The sequence below is a fragment of the Sorex fumeus genome, unplaced genomic scaffold, assembly GCF_029834395.1.
Source record: "Sorex fumeus unplaced genomic scaffold, SorFum_2.1 ptg000055l, whole genome shotgun sequence".
NCBI classification, from domain to species: Eukaryota; Metazoa; Chordata; class Mammalia; order Eulipotyphla; family Soricidae; genus Sorex; species Sorex fumeus.
Genome location: NW_026606112.1, coordinates 6008176 through 6029900, shown reverse-complemented (window position 1 = coordinate 6029900; position 21725 = coordinate 6008176).

The window sequence follows — 21725 nt, the reverse complement described above, 5'->3', positions numbered from 1 at the left end:
TGATTTTCATTTGTTAAAGAAAGTTTAACTGAGGTCAGTGGGAAACTGCCTTTGCTGCCTTCTCAAGTAAGAAAAGGGCAGCATTCTCAAGATGAAATTAACCATTTTTCACCCCCCAAATTGTTCTGTCATGTTAAGTTGAATGCAGTTATTCTGTTTTATGAAAAGTTATTTATAGCAGCTCTTAAGAGAAAGGGTTCTGCCAAGATCGAATGTTAACATCGATCACATTTTCCCCTGGCATAAATGCTGAAATAGGGAAAGCTGATATTAAAAAAATGCATTTTCAGATTTGATTTCTAATTTTTTCAAATTTGTTTCACATTCAGCTTTTCTTTAAAGCAAATGTAGTAATAGAACGTGGTATTGCTTTTAAAAGAATGACCTTTATTTTAATTGGAAGGAAAAAGTGAAATCGTTATAAACAGAAACTGCCTACTATTTTAAAATACAATAAATATTCAAAATAAACACTGGTCACATTAGTACAGTTTTTCACATTATGACAAAGAGAGAGCAGAGTGTAATTCTAAAAAGGCAAAAATCACTGGCTTAAGTGACACACAAATAGGTCTGTCATTATGGGCTATTACATTCTATCTCATTCATTTCTTTGAAATTCATAATTCAGTCAAACAACGATCACCATTCACCTTGAGGTTGTTAAGAAAGTAGAGCTCTACGGGGCTGGAAAGACAGCACAGCGGGTAGGGCGTCTGCCTTGCTTGTAGATGACCTGGGCTTGATTTCCAGCATCCCATATGTTCCCCTGAGCACCGCCAGGAGTAACTCCTGAATGTAGAGCCAGGAGTAACCCCTGTGCATCGCCGGGTGTGATGCAAAAAAAAAGGAAAATAGAGTTTTAGAGAAAGAAATCAACATAGAAGTTGATCTTTCTCCTGAAATGGGAGGTTAATCCTTTACATTTATATTAGAAACAAACCTATCTACCTACTATGAGGAATTCTCCCTTTCAGGAAACATCCTCAGAGTCAGGTTCACCCTTGGTAAAATCAGGTCAGTTTCAACTTTTCAAAAATTTTAAATTCAAGGAGTAATGAGTATGTGTCCTTTCTAATAGTGTGACTTTGTATTATGACATGTGGCTAGTAAAGACTTTAAAAAAAGAAGCCTATGTGATATGTCTCCTATTGTTTCCCTCTCTCTTATTTTCCTTGATTAAGACTCTGCCAATATGGTGCTTGATGCCACTCCATAAACCAGCAGCAGCCTGATTAGTCTCGATATATTCAAATATGGATGACCATGGCGAACAAACTCTGAATCCACCTCTTTTTTTTCTCTTTGGGTCACACCTGGAGATCCACAGGGGTTACTCCTGGCTCTGCACTCAGGAATTACTCCTGGCAGTGTCAGGGACCATATGGGATGCTGGGAATAGAACCCAGGTCGGCCACGTGCAAGGCAAAGGCCCTACCACTGTGCTATTACTCCAGCCCCTGAATCCACCTCTTAAATAGCCTTCTTCACGAATGACAGAAAAAGGAGCTGAAAAAGCACTCAAATATGATAGGTCATACTTTTGGAAGGTCTTCTCTACTCACACTGTGTTTATAAATTGTATTGAGTAATAAATATAAGTCATAGTAATTCCATTTATTCATGGGAATACTTCCACTGTCTAACAACTTTTTCCCTTGGAGAGAAGAGTTACTTAAGCAGAGTTGGCAGAGATAGAGTGTAAGTTTTCTTCTCAAACCACTGAAACCAAAGAAAGGAGTGACATAAGAGGGAAGTTTTCTTTTGAATTTTAAATGTTAGTTCAGTTAGCACTTGTCAATATATGTATAATATGTAATCTATGGTAACGATAGTCCACGAATGTTTCCTGTCCCATTGTAGTACTTAATAGCTCTCAGTATAATTGGTTTTCAGATTTTAGGCTATAAGGGTAGATACTAGATGAAACAGCAAAGAGGTTCGTCATGTTTGACTCTGAACTTGTTGCAGAGGTTTGTTATTAAAAAGTGGTTGGAGAGGGACCAGAGAGATATTACAGCAGACGAGCTACATGCCTTGCACATGTTCAACCCAGATTTGATTCCTGGCATCCCATATGGTCCCCCAAGCACCACCAGGAGTGATTCCTGATTGCAGAGCCAAGAATTACCCCTGAGCAGCTCCAGGTGTGGCTCAAAAAACAAAAATAAAAAGTGATTGAAGAAGATTTCATATATGGTGAAGTTACATCGCTGTGTACCTAGAAATCTAAGACTTTGGGAAGAAAGAGTAAATAAAACAATACCCATAGACACTTTTGTTAGGCAGCTCAATGTGCCAAATCCTACTCCGTTTTTTTTTTTTAACCTAGCACAGCAGGTAGGGCGTTAGCTTTGCATGCGGCCAACCCAGGTTTGATTCTTGCTTCCCTCTCAGAGAGCCCGGCAAGTTACTGAGAGTATCCCACCCGCACTACAGAGCTTGGTAAGCTCCCCATGGCATATTGATATGCCAAAAATGGTAACAACAAGTCTCACAATGGAGACGTTACTGGTGCTCTCTCAAGCAAATCAATGAACAACAGGAGAATAGTGCTAGTGCTGTCTTCATTATACAGAGATGAAATTACAGAAATTAATACACAATTTAAGTAACTTGCCCAAGCTTACACAACTCTTAGAGGGAGAGAGAGAGAGAGAGAGAGAGAGAGAGAGAGAGAGAGAGATCAAATTCAAGAATTCTGCATCAAGAACTGATAATTCTGATACTTCTTCTATCACTGCCATCCTAGAATTCAGACACAGTTTGACTCACTTCTAACGATCACATCTCTTCAGCATCAAACTTCAGATAGGAAATAAAAAAGAAAACAAACAAACAAACAGAGTCAACAGAGTTCTTGGAGTAACTACAGAAAAGTACTCCACAACGAGAACATGTACCTGACTTAATATTTAGAAATTCTAGAGAAGATTTCTTCAAAGTGTGCCCCTCCCCCTCCCCATGGCCTTCAAGGGTAGGTGTAACAAGGTACACATGGTGACACTGATGTTGAAGCACAGAGACACTTGAACTCTACTTAACTGTGCTAAGAAATAGGTCCAGGAATTCGGAAATTCTGTATGTTCTATCAGAGAAAAAAAAGACATCTGAGAGGGATAAGGCTTATTTAAAAGTCCTAGAACTGCTGTGCCATAATTAAACGTGGTTATAGGGTTTCAGGGAACAATTGCTTATCAGCAATATCTATGAAAACAAAGGTAGGATGAGTTACTAAGGCCTCAAACACACCAGGGAGACTGACACTAGGCACACAAGTGCATATAGGTCAGCAGTAAATTCTAGCTGACAACTCAGTGGACAGACTCTAGGACCAATCCATATGATCACTGTGTCCAAATTATAATCACCAGCCCTAGGTAGTAAAAAGGTCTCACATTATTCTTTGCTCATTTGCAGGTGAAGGAAAGAACTATCTCTAAATTTCTGAATATTTACCCATAAAGGAAAAAAGTGTGGTAGAAATTATTTTGACAGAAAAGGTCTGAAATGTGAGTGAATTGGCACTTTAAATTGTTTTTTCAATTTTTCTGCCTGCAGCCAAGTACTGAGATTATGGTGGAGATTAAAACGATTGTGAGAAGAAAAACAGGAGAACTATTTTAGCCCGAGTCAATTTAATAACTACTTAGAGGCAAGAAGCAACTACATAGAACATGAATTATATGGCTATTATTTGATACATTCACATATTCAAAAGTATTTCCTTGCTATATATTAGGAGATATGGAAGTTTAAAAGTTAGGTTTCCATGGTGCAGAAATTCTCAGAAATTAAGACAGGATCACATTACATGAAATCTATGAACTCAAATTACAAAATGACCAATTTTGAAATGTACTGTTCCAAAATATTTTGCGTTCTAAGTATTCCAAATTTTAAAGTTCATAATACAGCCATCCAATACAAGTAATTAGAACTACAAAGAAGAATCTTTGGGAAACAATGTTTTGGCTCAACTGGAGAGAACTTACATTAAGCATAAAAGTCAGAAATCCAAACTAAACATTCTTTCTTCTCTGTTTCTCTGTCTCTGTCTCTGTCTCTGTCTCTGTCTCTGTCTCCTTTTGGCCATTATAGTTTATAATACAGATACTGAAAGGTTATCCAAACTAAATATTCTCTCTCTCTCTCTCTCTCTCTCTCTCTCTCTCTCTCTCTCTCTCTCTCTCTCTCTCTCACACACACACACACACACATCGAGACAAAGCAAAAGAGAAACAATCCTATAATCACCTTGGAAGTGTTGGTGCAAAAGTGGGTATTTCTGTGCCGGTAGGTTCTTGAGAATTATTTGCAAGATTTGCACACAACTCAGAGGATTAATTTAGAGTTTATTATCCAGTTTAAGCAGATGAGTTCAGGACCCTTTCCAAATGTCCAGCCTCTTGTGAATGATGTCCTGTCCCTGGCAGTGCCCTAACTAGTCTACTAGCCTCCTGTGAATGATGCCCAGGTCAGTTCTGGCGATGCTCTCTATCCTGAGTGCACTTTCCTTGTCTTCAGCCATCACCACAAGCATGGGCAAGAATCTCGTGCTCTGTTCCTGTCACTGGGCCTCCCAACTGTACTTCAAAATTTCCTGTCATCCTGTCCCGGCTTTCCTAGTCTCCAGACAAGGCTATGTGTTTGTGCGAGAGACTCCTGTGCTGGGAGCTGTGTCAGGTAAACCTGAGCCTTCCTGGGCATCTAGGCTCTACATGACTCTGAGCCTTCCTGGGCACCTGGGATCTGCATGAATATGAGCTTTCCTGGACCCCTGGGCCCTGCCTGTTATTCTGCCCTGGTCCTGATTGGAAGACCAGACTGTACTCGGGCATCGTTCTAGCTCAGCAGTGGTGCCTGATTTTGCAGTCTGCTGCTGAACAGGTCCAGAGAGAGTATCAGAGAGAGGGTCAGCGAGAGCAAGGGATGCCTGTTCAAGGAGGGATTGAGGGTCAAAGAGAAAGAGAGCATATGTGTGGAGCCCAGACTTGCTTTCTCTGCTGCCATCTCCCATCCCCAGTGAACCATTATCTACTCTGATTGGCTACCTGTACCATGGGCAAGCCTTAAAGTGGTCAACTAAATTCACCTGATACTCCACATTTCCACTCTTGTTATATCAGAAGTATTCTGTAGTAACTAGTATGTTGATGAAAATTTTGAGAATTGGCACTCATCTTCAGTAATCTGCACCATACATCCATTTTTGTCCTGGGCAATGAGACAATGAGATTGATGTTTCTTCTCAGTGCTATTAGTCCTACTAAATTGTTCCAAATTTTAATTCAACATTATTCAAAACAATCTGAGCAAATATTCCATTCTGGCTTCTCAAGCAAAGTTTTCACATTAGTACAGAGAAGCAGCGGCTATGGGATTCTTTCTCAGGACTTCCTAAGATTTATTAATTTTCACTAGAGATTTCTGAGTAAATATTTGCTAGGAAAATGTAGATAACCAAAAACGAATGATTAAACATGAAACTTTTATTCTTTATTTGTCAATCTGCCTATATTGAAGCTTAAAAAAAACCCTATCATTTGAGGTAAAAACATTTCACTTACTGTAATTCATCTATTAAGACTTTTGATGTTGCACCATTTTGTGTGTTACTCTTAGGGACATCACATCTAACTCTGAGACAGGAGTTACAACACAGCAAGTAGAGAACTCACAGCACATCATACTTATTCTCAAACCATATTAATGTTGCACCAACACAAATAAGCTGTTTAAATTCATGCTTTGGCAGCATCTGTTGCTAGCAGACTTAATACCTGATTGTCAGATCAGGATTTCTAATTCCTTTCATCCAGGAAATATGAGAAGCACGGCTGAGCTGAACCTTGTGTCAGATAAACCTGTAGCCTAAGAGGTTCATTGGAGGAAGTTATCACCTGCCTCCCACTTGGCCCCTGTTTCTTTCTGGTTTTAAAGAATTTTTTAAAATAAAAGTAGTCTTTTGTTCTTTGAAGTTTCAAGTTTAGTCAGTGAGGAATGCTATGAGTAAACATGAAGAGCAACAAGGAAAATCACACACCCAGAAACGTGGATTGTGATCCCAGAATTAGCAGTTTCCCAGATGTCCAAGAGCAGCTGTAGAGTTCTTTCTGAAACACTCTGCTCTTTGAAATGCCTGATGATGCTTCCCCAGTCACACACTTAGCCAAACATCTGTTGGCTTATGCAGTACTCCCAATCATTAGTTCTCTCTCTTTGTCTTACAGTAACAGCCCCCAAAGAGGGGATTTGGTTAGATTAGACGCATTCTGATCATTGGAACCTCTCTCATATACTCTTTGCTGATCGCTGATTATATGACTGGTCATGCAGATAGATCCATACCTGTCTCCAATAAGCACTGTCAGGAAGTGAGGGTTACATCATTAGCTCTTCTCAAAAAGAAATGTGAGACTTGTACGCATTCTGGAACCAATAAATTCCCTAATAAATTTCTTTTCAATATGTCTGAGTGTAAAGACCCTCTCAAAGCCTTCCAGGATATCAGATCTTAACCTATTTGCCATGACAACCTGACTGTCACAGGTTCATGGTTGCAGGCAGATGACAAGAGATTCTTCATCCAGATAGAAAAGCCAGTTTATTTTTCACACAAAAGCAAGAACCAGAATAACATCATTTGAAAAGTACCACTTTGAAAAGTCATAGACCCCACAGGGCAGCAAGAAAGAAGGTGAGGTAATGTGACACCCAGATAAGAAATCCCACAAGTAGGGTTGCTTTCTTTTTTCAGTTTCTGGTTTGTTTGTTTGTTTGTTTGTTTGTTTTTTGGGGGGTCAGGGCTTACCCAGAGATGGGTAACTTAGGGATTTCTCTTGGCTCTGTACTCAGGGGTCACTCCTGGCGTAAAGTCCTAGAGACTGACTTAGGGCCAGCTGAATGAAAAACATGCTCCTTGACTCCGGTACTATCTCTCAAGTTCAGAAGAGTTGTATATTTCAAAAAAACAGTAGTATGCATTATTTTCTCCCAAAAGATATTATCTATCATAGGTACTATATTTTGGATGTCAATGAGACGATATTAAAAAGCAGGGACATTAGGATGGCGAGGGGTGAAGGAAGGGGAGTCATTAGTTCATGAAGGTGGTGCTCTTATCAATGGGAGCAATTTGGTGCTCTTATCAATGGGAGCAATGTTTAATGACAGACTGCAGCAGAGTCCCTGCTTCTTTCACTTTGCGATAGGATCCAAGAAGACTGTACTCCAGATAATGCCATTGCCACACCAGTATGGCACTGTCATTTCCAGCTTCTAGCCTTCAGAACTTTGAGGAAAAATGTTTTCTGGTGGTTTCTTCAAGCAGCCTGAACAGACTAAGGCAATGTTTGTTAAGTGGGAAACAATCCTGAACTTAGCTCCAGAGAGAGAATGTGTCTCTGTCTTCCAAGATTCACCCTTGAATGAATATCCTATAAAGTAGAAAAATAAAATAACCAGTGCCTTTCCCTATAGGACACAAGGAAATAGAACATTGTCTTCTAGAAGATCCCTGCATACAGGACACTAAATTTAATTTATGTGAAGTGGTAAGATTAAACAGAAGCAATTTTGTAAAAGTGAAATATTTAAGCTGCATGGCAAAAGTGAAAACACCAGGTATCAATTGCTCTTGCATGCTCACAGGAGAAAACCATCCTTATTCTCCCTCATGCCAAGATTCTACCTGAAGCATTGCTCTTTGTGTTGAGTGAGTCTATGATAAAAGAATGAAATTAAACTTCTATCCTTCCAATGCCCAGGATATTCATAGGAATAAAACACTTTTTATCCAATTTAGCACCTTCATAATCTACACATACAAACACACACACACAAAATTATATGAACAAAAACTGCACTGTTCTCAAGAATCAAGAAATCTCTCTAATATCCTATGTTCCTCTTAAAAAAAAATTTTATGGCTAGAAATTGAGAACAAAAATAATAATAATAAATTTCTGGAGCAAACACCAAGGAGATTATCATACTTTGTTTCAATTTAATTTACATAAATGTGTCATATTTCAGATTGCAAAATAGTAAATAATTGTGACAGAGATTCTACCTTCCAATATTTATTTCCTCTTCTTCCATTAGTATGAATAGGCCATTACTCAGGTCATTAGTATGAACATCACAGAATATGTTTCTTTACCTTTCTTGATGTTAGAGATGGGATGAAACTAATCTCTGCTGCAAATGATATAACAGACGCCATAGATGGAAAATGGAGATACACCATGAATCAACTCTCTCTGATTAAAGTGCCTTCTTTTGTGACTTTGGTCTGCTTTAATACTGCTCCCTGAAGTGTGGTGGCTGGAGTTTTAGTTGTCCCTGCTGAAGACTGTGGAATAGAAGGTTAGAAGTAGCCTGTGAGTCTGATGACTTTCTGAAACATGAGATGAGCCCCGTTATATCTCTAAACATTTTTTTGGAAGGGGGTGTTGGGGGCTATACCTGGTGATGCTTAGGGTTACTCCTGGCTCTGAATTCAGGAATTTTTTCCTGGAAGTTCTCAGGGGACCATATGGGATGCTGGAGATCATGCACAGTAAGTGCCTTACCCACTGTGCTATTGCTGAGGACCCTCTATCTCCAAACTTCTGTGATGAAAAACTAAAACAAACAAACCCTAACATCTTTAAGCCACTATATTTGCATGTTTATTTTGGAACGGGAGTATTTTTATTCTTTGTAGACAGAATAACTGTGAAATATGTGATAATTCTTAAAGAAGTTGTAGGTCTCACAGTCAGAAATACTTAAGTAAAACTACCTCATATTATTAAGCGGGAAAATGTGTCCATATTACATTGCATATCTATATTTATATGTGTTTGCATATGAATAGAAGCATGCCACCAACACACCTTTAGTTTGAGGAAATAATATTATGAACTTTGTCTTGAATATTTATTGACAGATTTAAGAATCAATATAATCCTGCCCTTAGGAATAAAAAAATCCAAATTTTATTCTATTCTCTTTATTTATTTCTCATTTCTGTGTGGTCTTAGGGGCACCTGGTTGTGCTCAGGGCTTACTCCTAGCAATGCTCTAGGATTAATGGGTGTGGTTGGGGATCAAATCAGAGTTGGGCACATGTAATGCAAGCTCCTTAACTCCTGTACTTGACCTTCTCCTGCTTCTTTTCCAGTCTTAATACATGAAGATCCATGAGGGGTTTTTTTGTTAAATAGCACCCACTGAGATTTTCATGAGGTCTTGGTGTTTTAATGTTTTTCATTCATTTGTAGTTTATTATGACTATAAAGCAGGCACAAGATAAATTCAAATAATACAAATATATGACAAAAGGAAAATGTTCCCTTCAAAGCTATTCTATTTCCATCAGTCACAAAATGGTAAATCACTTTTTGGACTATTGTCCAAATCTTTCATAACTCATTGCTCAACACATTGAACACCTACTTTAGTGCAACACATTAATTTTGACAAGGAATTCAGAACCACTCATGGAAAATACTCTGGCCTCTATCAATTTATAGGAAGCTGCTTTCAAGAAGATGAAGATATACAGATGCATGAAAGTCACGGTCACGGTCCTCCCTTTGTTCATCGATTTGCTCGAGCTGGCCCAGTAATGTCTCCATCATGAGACTTGTTGTTACTGTGTTTGGCATATCGAACACATCACGGGTAGCTTGCCAGGCTCTGCCGTGCAGGTGAGATACTCTCAGTAGCTTGCCAGGCACTCCGAGAGGGGCAGAGGAATCGAACTCGGGTCAGCCATGTTGGCCGCTTGTAAGGCAAATGCCCTACAGCTGTGCTATCACTCTAGCCCGCATGAAAGTACATATTCAATATTGTTATCCAGTGACAGGGATGTGGTATGAAGAAAAAAGAGAAAAGAAATAACGATGGACTTCAGTGTGAAGATTGGGGTATCTGACAGGTGAAGGACAGCTTGTCTGCAGAGATGAAAAGTTTTAAAGTTTTGAGCAATAGGTAGAATCTAAAAATTTTACTGCTAATGCTATCTTGTTTAAAGTATGTACTTGCAGGTATAATATACAGAAGTGTGAGTCTTCTATGTATGATAAATTGAGGTAAAATTAGAAATGATTTAAAACATATTTGTAGCCACATTTAAGTTCCATTAGGCAAGTCTAGTTTGGCATGGTAATACTTCTTGCAGTGAAGGAATATGATCAAATTTATGTTCCAAAAGATATACTAGCTGAATCTTTTATCTTGTTTTATTTAATGAATAATTTTGAATTTAGAAATTAAATTGCTGACTACCAGATCTAAATAATTAAAACAATTAAGAGTGTTTTCAATTGCCCTGAGATGGAACACAAAGAATTTTATCCCCATAACATTATTATGAAATTTCTTTGGGTAACAATGAAATAGAACAATGATAAGATATGCTAATTCGAAGCAACATCAAGGCATACAGAACTGTTTACATTTCAGCTTATTCTTCCACTGAAGCATTGAACAAAATTTGAAACTCATGTTAAAATAAGCATTTAAAAGACTTGGAAATTGTCTCAAAAATAGCAATCAAGAATTTGGAAACCTGAAAATAATGATTGTGAAAATTTCTAGTGGACCTAACAAGAATAACTATATTTTCCCCTGGTTGCTCAAACAATAATTCAAACAAGATAAATAATGTTAATTTCTAATATACAATGGAAGTAAGGACACATTGGCGTTTGCCTTGCATGCAGCCAACATGGCCGACCCGAGTTCGATTCCTCCGCCCCTCTCGGAGAGCCCGGCAAGCTACCGAGAGTATCTCGCCCGCACAGCAGAGCCTGGCAAGCTCCCCGTGACGTATTCCATATGCCAAACACAGTAACAACAAAGTCTCCAATGGAGACGTTACTGGGCCCGCTCGAGCAAATCGATGGTCAACGGGAGGGCCTTTACCTTACCTTTACCATCAGCTCCTTAATTAGCTTTTCACTTCTTTTCATCTCAAGGGAGCTATATGCACATCATGTTTAAAGGTGAACTTCTTTGGGGTGATTAATATGTTAAACTTATTTGTGGTTAAATTATTATGCCATTTGTATTCACCCAACTTTATAATTCCTTTATATTATATCCTCTAAATCGCATTTCTACTCCTAGATTTTGGATCATCAATTTGCAGTGCCAGTTCAGAAATGAAATTGCATATCATACATAATTTCAAAATAAAAATTGCTATTCAGAACAGATACTAAACATGGGTGTGTTTGCTATTTAAATTACCTGCAACAAAGGCAGCTTGTGTTGCTGCCACTGTCATCACCAAAAGTAAAAGAAATTGTCCATCTTCCAAAATTTTATAAATTTAAGTATTTCCACTTGCAGTAGCAATTAAATAAAAGCAATGATTGAATTAAGGGGCAGGAAATCAGAAGTCAAAGTGTGGTCATTTTTTTATACTAAAATTTTCTTCAGTACTGACTTAAAATATCTATTTTATAATTATGGCAAAGCTGACGATGTTTATCGTAAATAGAGAAAAGCCTAGCAGAAGAAAAATGGAAATGCATTATAAAAAGCAGAAATAGGGAATAAAATGAGTCAGAAATACATTATAAAAACAAAAAACAGTTAATACTGTTTTATATTCAGTTATAGTATCCATTATACTAGATCCTTTTCTTTCAAACTCAAAACTTTAAATAGTAATATTTGAAAAACATTAATCAAAAGCATTGTATTTTCTACTATAGTTCCAGTCTTTGAGAACTAGGGAGAAATTGTAGATTAAACTGAAATTATCCTTAAGTAGTGCTTGGTTGTGATCAAAATCACAGTGCATGTTATCAGAGAAACGAATATGAGAAGAGAAAAGTGTAGAACGAAGGTAGTTAGTTAAAGGTTGGTACCCTTTCAGTAATGTTCTCCTTTGCACACTGTGTAGGTACCTCTCTTTTTATCCCTGCATTCTAGGTTAGCATAGAAATGTAAATGCAGTGTTTCTATTTTTAAGCAATTCAAGAAAACAAAAATAAATAACAACAGCAAAGCTTTCAACTAGAACTTTTAGTTTTATAGTAGTTTTTCCATATCCGTAGGAACCATTAGTGACAGGATTTTTTTTTTCTTTTTGCCAGTGATGCACAGGGGTTACTCCTTGCTCGGCACTCAGAGATTACTCCTGGCGGTGCTCAGGGGACCATGGATGCTGAGAATCAAACCCGGGTGGGCTGCATGCAAGGCAAATGCCTTACCTGCTGTGCTCTCACTCCAGCCCCAGTGCCAGTATTTTTAAGTGAATGCCTATACAGTGGATGCTGATAGAGTGTCAAACCCCATGTATGCTATGCTATGTTTTTAGAGAGAGAAAAATACACACCACAGATCACGATCATGATCACGATCACAATCATCCTGTTGTTCGTCGATTGCCTCGAGTAGGCACCAGTAACGTCTCCTTCGTTCTACCCTGAGATTTTAAAAAGTGCCATATTCAAGGCTTTTTCAGGGTCAGGAGAATGAGATCCATAATTGTTACTGGTATTTGGCATATTGGGTATGCCACGGGGAGTTTGCCAGATTCTGCCATGTGGGCAAGTTACATTCAGTAGCCTGCCAGGTTGTCCAAAGTAAAAACGAGATAATAAGATGTCACTGCGAATGCCACCGCACACTTTCGGGAGCTGGGTTTTATAGTCTCTGGGTCTTGGCTGTTGATGGGGTTACCTGGCGCCGGGGACAGTTGGTGGGAGTAACTCTAGCCTACTGGAAGATGGAGGATCTGGATGGAGGATGCTCAGCCCCTATCCGAGAAGGCTTTCACCACAGATACCGTCTAAAATTAGACTAACGCAGCAGCAAGGTGGCCGCTGCCTCAGAGCTCATTGGAAAACCAGGTGTGAGCCGGCGGTGACGGAGCAACTGCAGTCTCATGGGAAGGGTGACAGTACCAGCTCGTCCTTCACGCACTACCGAGGTCACAAGTTGCCCCCCACTAGTGTCTTCCTGCCACGGGCATAACACCAGACGCACAGAAACATATCTTGTAATTGTCTGTCTCTTGGAAGAAATCCCTCCAGACTTACCTAGTAAAATATTAGAAATCCAAAATCAAGCAGCCGTGATCATAGCTGCACGTCATCATATGGTTCTCATAAGCAGCTATAGAAAACAAATTATTTCACAATGCCTTTTCAGCAGTTCTGATTGTTGGGGGGAAATTCTAAACAATAATGGTGCATCTTTTGTCGAAATAATGAATGTAATCAAAGTAGAGTGAGAGTAAAGTAGAAATCATCTGCCTCACAGGTATTGGGAGAAGTGGGAGGGGAGCATATTGGGGTTCTCGGTGGTGAAAAACAAGTACTGATGAAGGGAAAGGTGTTTGATCATTGTATGACTGAGACTTAATCTTGAAAGCTTTGTAGCTTTTACCACAGTGATTCAATAAATAAATATAACCAAAAAAGTAAATAAATAAATAAATAAGATAAAAAAATTAGACTAAAAACTAATAATAAAAGCTAATAATAGAATAGAGAATATAGTAATATACTATAATAAACGATCTGAAAACCATGGCAACCATGTTACCTAAATTACAATTGAAAAATTAATAAAGTTGTTTATTCATCTCCATCTTAGCTACAAGAGTGAATGTGAACTCTAAAGTGTCCTTTTATGTGCAGAAAGCGCAAATATCTATGCAGGCTTTTCCACATGAGGGAGAAGAGAGAGAAAATACTGAGCCCAAAGAACTGAGCAGATGCTACTGATGCAACTATAGAGTTTATTAAGATATCAAATTATATCTGTAAAATATGATGCAGTGCACAACTTTAAGCAAATAGATGATATAGCTTAATTTTCACTTTTACAAAATGATCCAAATAATAAAGTGAAGTCCAGTAAATAATTGGATATACCAATCTGAAACTTAAAAATAGTGATTTGACCACAAAATTTGCAAATGTATGTTTCACAGGAAGTGATTGAAATAAACATATATCTCATGAGTTGATAAAGAGGGAGGAAAAGCTAGGAATTTTTCAAAGAACAAATAACAATTCTATTTAATGCTTGTTTTAGTACAGTTTAACAACTAATGAAAATCTTTGACTCCCAAACCAATAACCATCATTAAGGAGTGAATTCAGGAAAGGGAGAGGAAGGGCATGTGGATCTGTAGCTTTATTTTCCTTTAACCATCTGGAGAGTGTTGATTCAGTGTTTGTAGTGTTATCGTACCTAATTTTTGAACTAATTTTGGAATGAACGCAAATAGCTATATTTTTTATTTCCAGCACATTTCTTTTTTAACATTCAAAAAAAATGTAAGTCTATGGATGAGTCAAAGGATAAATTTCTGTGAGTCACAAGGGAATAAAGAATAGACATGCCAATTCCAATCTCTAGTAACTGACACTCTTGATAAACATTTATAAAACAAGATTGTCTGTACCATAACATACAAAGAGACAAAAAAGTGCAATGTAGAATTTTTCCTTTGTTTGATTTTTCTGCATTTGTGAACATAATGACTAAATAATACAGGGTCGTTACTAAGACTTAAGAGCAGGAAAAAGAAGGAACTAAAATCAAGTTATTCCAGGTCAGTTATATTTGCCAGAAACAGAATTTGCTTGGGGGCAAAAATCTAGTATCAGTGGACTCTGGGGATGTGCTTTCATCAATAGTTGTTTGGTAATACAGATATATATATATATATATATATATATATATATATATATACTGGTTTGTGTCTCCTATATTTGCCAACAAAGACCAAAATAAGAGTGTCCCAGTGATAGAGAGAGAGAGAGAGGGAGGGAAAGAGAGAGAATAATCCCACGTGCTCCATTTGTCAGAAACTTCAACATCAGTGGCATATAGACAGTAATTTAATTTCTTGCCAAACACTGTATCCCAAATACTGCTCTGCCACCAATATGCCTTACTTGTCAAGTCCCTTTGAGACTAGAGTAATAAGAGCTGTATCCCTAAAGTAATTTGTTTTTAAGAAACAGGGAAATAGCATTGAAAAATATATTAAATCCAGGTATTCTCATTGCTGCAGAATTTTATTGTGTGCACTTCAAAAAAGCTCTAACTCTAACATTCTTGTATTATGTGAACATTGAGAATTGATAAGCCCTAAAGACTCCTGCTTTAGGAAATGCAATGTCACGTGCTGAGGTAGAATTTCTAGTACTTTTATCATCTCTGAACTCAGTCATATATCCAACATTTATGACAATAAGGAAGGATTTACTTGTGTAAAAGTCTGATTCTTTTTACTTTACTACCATAGCTACACTAGCTATTTTGTATCTTGAGGGAAGAATGGTATGTTAAGGCTTAGCCCCTGGGGTGTGGCTCATACTCTTGGCTATTTGTTCAGGGATTAGTCCTGGCAGGGCTCAGAGAAGCATTTGGAGTATAGGGATTGAATCCGAATCAGTTACCTCCAAGGCAAGCCTTACCCACTGTACTAGCTCTCCAGACCGTCTTAATTCCATTTTTATGAGCATGAATTCATTATATAGATATTTTTTTACTGACCAGAGAACTTGATGACTCCACAATGTGTTACATAACCAAATTCACACCACTTGTCAAACTTGTCTGAAATTAGTCTGCGAAACTGTGAGCACAGCATTTCTGAGGCCCTCTAAAATGAATGCATGCATTTCCCAAAGCTATATCTTTGCTGCTTTTCAAAATTATGTGTTCCATTGCCTTAATGTGACACTCAGTTCAGGGACATTACTTGAGCTAAATTTTCACCATGGTCATTAAAAAATTCAGTCAGTCCTTTTGATTTATAAACTTTCTAATAATTGTTCCCTAATTGACATGGTAGCAATTACTGCAACTAGACCAAAGACAGGCAGAAAAGAACAAGTCACTGAACCATTGACACTTTTATTTTATCAATCTGGAAAGGCATATATTTTCAAAACCAATGAGGTTCAGGATGGACTCAGAGTGACAAGAAAGTTATTAGAGACTTTCTTGTAACCTACTTTATAATCTTTCCTACCCCTCCTACTGCTTTACCTACTAATTATTTTGAAGCTATCTTTATTCCAGAAAGTTTGTAGCATTGAACAAATGCAAAAGATTTGTCTAATATCTTAGCATCTGGTTTAGAGAATTATTAAATAAAAGGATCATTTTATTTATTTATAGAATATAACACACGAACCCCACAACAAAACTTGACAGCTATAATCTCATCCCAAATCTGAAATAAATAGTTTCGACTGTGATACTTTCATTGCCTCTACTTTCTATCACAAATTTCCTTAAAAGTGGAGATGTTTCCCACTGCATGAAAGGAATGAGGATGGGTATAGAACTGACCATAAAATAAAAGTGAATTCGTTGTTTAAAAAAATAATAAATAAAAGGAAAGGAAACTGGAAGGGAGGAGAGGGAGGGGATGGGGATGAGAGAGTAAAGGGGGATGGGGAGTGGAGGGGAGGGGAGAATGGGAGGGAACGGGAAGGGAGGGAAGGGATAAAAGCGAAAATGTTGCCCAGGAGATGGGCTTTGTCAAATTCCAAGAATACAAGAGAAAGGAATTAAATTGCTTAACACTACTTCTAGGTTTGGGCCTAAATTAGTCAGCACCATGGGAATGACTGGTGACAAACAAGACTGAGAAGCAATTTCAATAACGCCAAAGGCTTATGGTGTCAGGGACCCATTGAACTGGAGCCTGCCACATGCTCCAGATAAATGATGGAAAGCACCATAATCCCTGTATTATCTCACTGGCCTCTTTTTTTCATTTCTTTTTTTTAAAAATTTTATTGTGGGTCAAAGCGATAGCATAGAGGGTAGGGTTTTTGCCTTGCACAAGGTTTGATTCCTTTGTCTCTCTCAGAGAGCCCGGCAAGCTACCGAGAGCATCGCGCCTGCATGGCAAAGCCTGGCAATCTAACCGTGATGTATTCGATGTGCCAAAAACAGTAACAACATGTCTTACAATGGAGATGTTACTGGTGCCTGCTCGAGCAAATCAATGAACAACGGGAGGACAGTGACAGTGAATTTTATTATACTTTAAGAAATCTTGTTATGGCAATGTTGCAGTTCTGGTATTAATGTACAGAATCACTCCATCCACCATCACCAAAAAGTCCAAGACCTTCCATCACTGGCCCAATGTCACTTCTAGTGGGATCATTCTTCCCCACAACCCACCCCTACAATTTGATAACCGGATTTGTAATCCAAGGCTGAGGGTTGCATTATTCAATACCATCCATTTATTTGCTTTACTATATTTGCTATATTCTGATGATAAGTGAGATCATCCAATATTTGTAAAAGGCCCTAATTTGGTCCGTAATTGCTATGTTCATTCTATCAAAGTTAACCCCTCTTAGCTTCTCATGTCAGTAGAAGATAAATCTTGGGAGGGAAAAGAAGTTGAACATGAACATGAAAGGAAATATATTAGTGAGATTGTTCACTTAATCACTTAATCACTTAACTTCCCGTTAGTCGTCGATTTGCTCGAGCGGGCGCCAGTAACGTCTCCATTTGTCCCTGTCACGTGCTAGTGTAGCCCAATGGCATCTGTTCGCTCCGGGAACATGAAGGGCCTCAAACCTTTTATCCCTTGAGGCCCTTGAGTGAGATTGTTGGAAACATTAAATGTCATACCAGAGCATTAAGAAGCTTGTCTTTAGGGCTATATTCTATGACTCAAAAGAAAAATGTTTTCCCTCTGTTGTGCAAATGTGAAAACTTCCCATTCCTCACTTTTAGAAGGAGTTTGGTTATACTAAACTGGTGGGTTTCAATCCCTGGTCCACAGTCCTTGCTATCTCCATTGTTGATTTTTCTTCTTAAAACCAAAGCTTTAGTGTTTCTCAGCTCTGTTATACACCTACTTCTCTACACTGTCAATTAACTATATTGATCTATCTTTTGAGATATATATATGCGTGTATATATATTTTTTTTCTCATTTCAACCTTATTTAAGCTTCCAGTCTTCAGTCTAGTCTTCCTGGAGTTCCCAACAGATACACACAGTTCTGTGCAGTTCATACTAAATTGCTTTACAGACAACTTAAAATGGAACTCCTGCCCTCTCTTCCATCATATTTTAGTAAATTGATCAAATCAGAAACTCCTGAGACATTTCCTCTTTCTCTCTTTTCTGTGATAAATAATCCATCAGCAACTCTCATCATCTCTAGCATCAGAAAACCTTCCTAAAAGTCCATCATTTTCTCCTAGTCCAAACAACCTATTTTATTCTGGTGATAACAACCTTCTAACTTGAATTCCTACTCTCCTACTCCATTGTTGGCCTTACTATATCATTTTCATGGTGCTGGCTAATAGTACCTTAACATCTACCAAAGGATCCCAGTCTTACTCTGCTTACCACACTCTTCTCAGAAGAGAAAAAAATTTTCCTAAGTGAATAAACAGAAGTATCTACCAACCTTCCAATTGCAGGAAAGGCTACTGCTAGCCTCCCCTGGAACATTCCAGTGACCCCCAAAATGGGCACTTTTTATCACCCACTTTGGGAAACACAAAATCCTGAACCGATAACTGTCAAACCTTTGAAAGGTTGTTTACTGCACAGTGTATAATTCTTCACCTATTCCTACATGAATTTTTTTACCTGGACCCTAGTTACCACCTCACCCCATCTGATATTACACTTCTCTTTGGTTCATCTCTCTCTTTGTGCTTCCTTGGTGACTGCATGCTTGTTAGCACACAGGTCCTTTGCATATGTTTTTCTGCTGAAATCTTCTCCTCCATATGCATGTGCCAGCATTTTTCCCCCTCTTCAGTTTTGGTTTAATAGCTAACTTTTCACTGTAGTATCAGAAGAATAAATATCAACATGACTGTAACCAAGTCACCCAAACTATAACAAAAAATAAAATAGAGTAGCCGTTTCACCTTTGCAGGGAAAAAGACTTCAATTTATCTCAGTCTGTTATTTGATAAAACAGTAGCACTGTAGCACTGTTACCCCATTCTTCATGGATTTGCTCGAGCAGGCACCAGTAACACCTCCATTTTTACTCCATTGTTACTGTTTTTGGCATGTCGAATAAGCCACGGGGAGCTTACCAGGCTCTGCCGTGTAGGTGGAATACTCTCGGAAGATTGTCAGGCTTACCAAGAGGGACAGAGAAATCGAACCCGGGTCAGCTGCAATGCAAATGCCCTACCCGCTGTGCTATCAACTGATAATTCTCTTATAGGTCTTTCAAATAAATGCAAACTTTAGTATAGTTGTGGTTTATGCTCTTTTATTTGATGATTCCACTTCCTATATCATTAAAAATACTATCTGTTTAATTACGGAACCATTCTGAAGTCAACTAGTATTAATCAATTGATGTTTCACAAGTACCAAAGAAAAAGGGAGGTTGTTTATGAACTGTTCAAAACCCGATGCCCAAACATTTTTTTCCATAGCCGTCCTTTCCAGAGTTGTGTTAGAGAGGGGAGAAAAGAGGGTGTGGAGAGAGATGTTCATCTTCTGAGTTCTTCATGAGCTCCTTTTCTTTAGGCCTGTTTCAGGGATCCGTGAGCTAGTTACTGGCAAGAGACATGGCTTCACTGTTACCTAGACAATGCCAAACTTCCTGACTTAAAGTAGATATGTGGATTTTATTTGATGGACACTTTTACCATTTAAATGCTCAAGCCCACAGTTTCAGTCTAACAGCCAATTAAAATGCATGGGGGATGTTCACACCTTAGTATCTGCCTACGTAGCTATCTATTTATGTAGCAAAAGCTGTCAACACAACAAAGAGAAATAGAATTTTTCCCTTGTTCAGGAAGTACATTGTGACGGTAACAACAGAAGTCAAATTTACTCCTGGATTTCCATCCATTCCATGATGAGGACCATTTTCAGTTCTCCAGGTAGAGCTACAGGTGTGGTCCCCGATGTAATTCCTTTTATTTAGTAGTTGCCAGTGCCACTCTGTTCTGCTTTCCTCACCTCTTCCTAGGGCTGCACAAATTGAAGAGACAGTGTTAAATGAGAATTAGATGGCCAAAACTCAATCTCTGTGTGCATATGCCCATATATGTGTGTATATTTGTGTGCCTCGATATACCTATCTTTATAGAAATGCAAATGTACACATTGGTATACATACGTATGCATAAAACATATTTTTAATTTTTTCGGTGAAGCAAGATAGATTTTTATTGAAATTTGCTTAGAGAGATGAGAGAATAGAGAAAGAGGGGTAATAAGTGAGAACATGGGCTTCTTAGGAGTGGAAAATCAAAACGACATAGAGCCAACAAGTGAGTACAAGCATGTTCAAGGAATGAACTTGAAGACCAATTCAAAAACATATCTACTTTTAAACTATTGACAGTCACATATGTAGCACAGCGGTAGGACGTGTGCCTTGCATGCAGCCAATATGGCCGACCCAAGTTTGATTCCTCCGCCCCTCTCGGAGAGCCCGACAAGCTACCGAGAGTAACTCGAGTGCCCGGCAGAGCTTAGCAAGCTACCCGTGACGTGTTCAATATGCCAAACACAGTAACAACAAGTCTCACAATGGAGATGTTACTGGGCCCGCTGGAGCAAATCGATGAACAATGGGAGGATCGTGAACATGATATGTTATGACCATTTACTTCTATGTTCTTAGTATCTATAGTACTTAATTTTTAACTTTTAAGTTACCATGATTTATAATACTATTAATGATATGGTTTCATATTTTTAATATCCAGCACCACATCCTCTATCAGAGTATATTCCCCTCAACCTGAAGCTGCCCCAAATTTCCTACTACAGAAAGTTCAGTTCTGCAGCCTAGATGCCAGATTCTATTGCCTTTGGCCATTTGTTAGACCCTTTCTGTGTTCCTTTATAGCCCACCCATTTGTCTCTTTTGATTTAAGCCAAAAGGAATGGGACAGGGCAAGGAAATAGAGTTTTATGAAGAGCGGTTATTTACCAAATAATACAATCTATCACAATCTGCTATGGGCTGGAGCGATAGCAGAGCGGGTAGGGCGTTCGCCTTACAAGCGGCCAACATGGCCGACCCGAGTTCGATTCCTCCACCCCTCTCGGAGAGCCCGGCAAGCTACCGAGAGTATTCGATATGCCAGACACAGTAACAACAAAGTCTCCAATGGAGACGTTACTGGGCCCGCTCGAGCAAATCGACGATCAACGGGAGGGCCTTTACCTTTACCTTTACAATCTATCACACTGCATTTTCCTGCTCAAAAGAATTTACATACCTTTTCCAAGTAAAATTCCTCCAAAACTGTGTCACCCCAAATGTCACCACCAATCAGATTATATTTCCAATCATGACATCATGTCTAGAAAGCTGTAACATAAATAACCATATTCATATATGTGCAAATAATGCATATATAGCACATGTGTCCATCATCTATCATGTTTGCGCATATATGTACATATATGTGAAATACATGTAAATATGTGCATGCATTTCAAACCCAAGTATGATTCTTTTTCTCCAGTGAACATAGAATTATATTTCATTCTATGACATTCCCAGCATACATGGATAGAAATAGGACAGAATCAATGTGTGCATTTGCACCCAGAATACATGAGTCTTTCCAGCACACAACAGTCACTACTCTCCAGAACTTCTAAACTATTGCTAGAAAATGTTATATGTTTGGGCTCTACTCTTGGTACAGCTGTTATGTCTGGAAGCACTCAGTCATTTGTTCTCCATCTCTGTTTGCTTTATG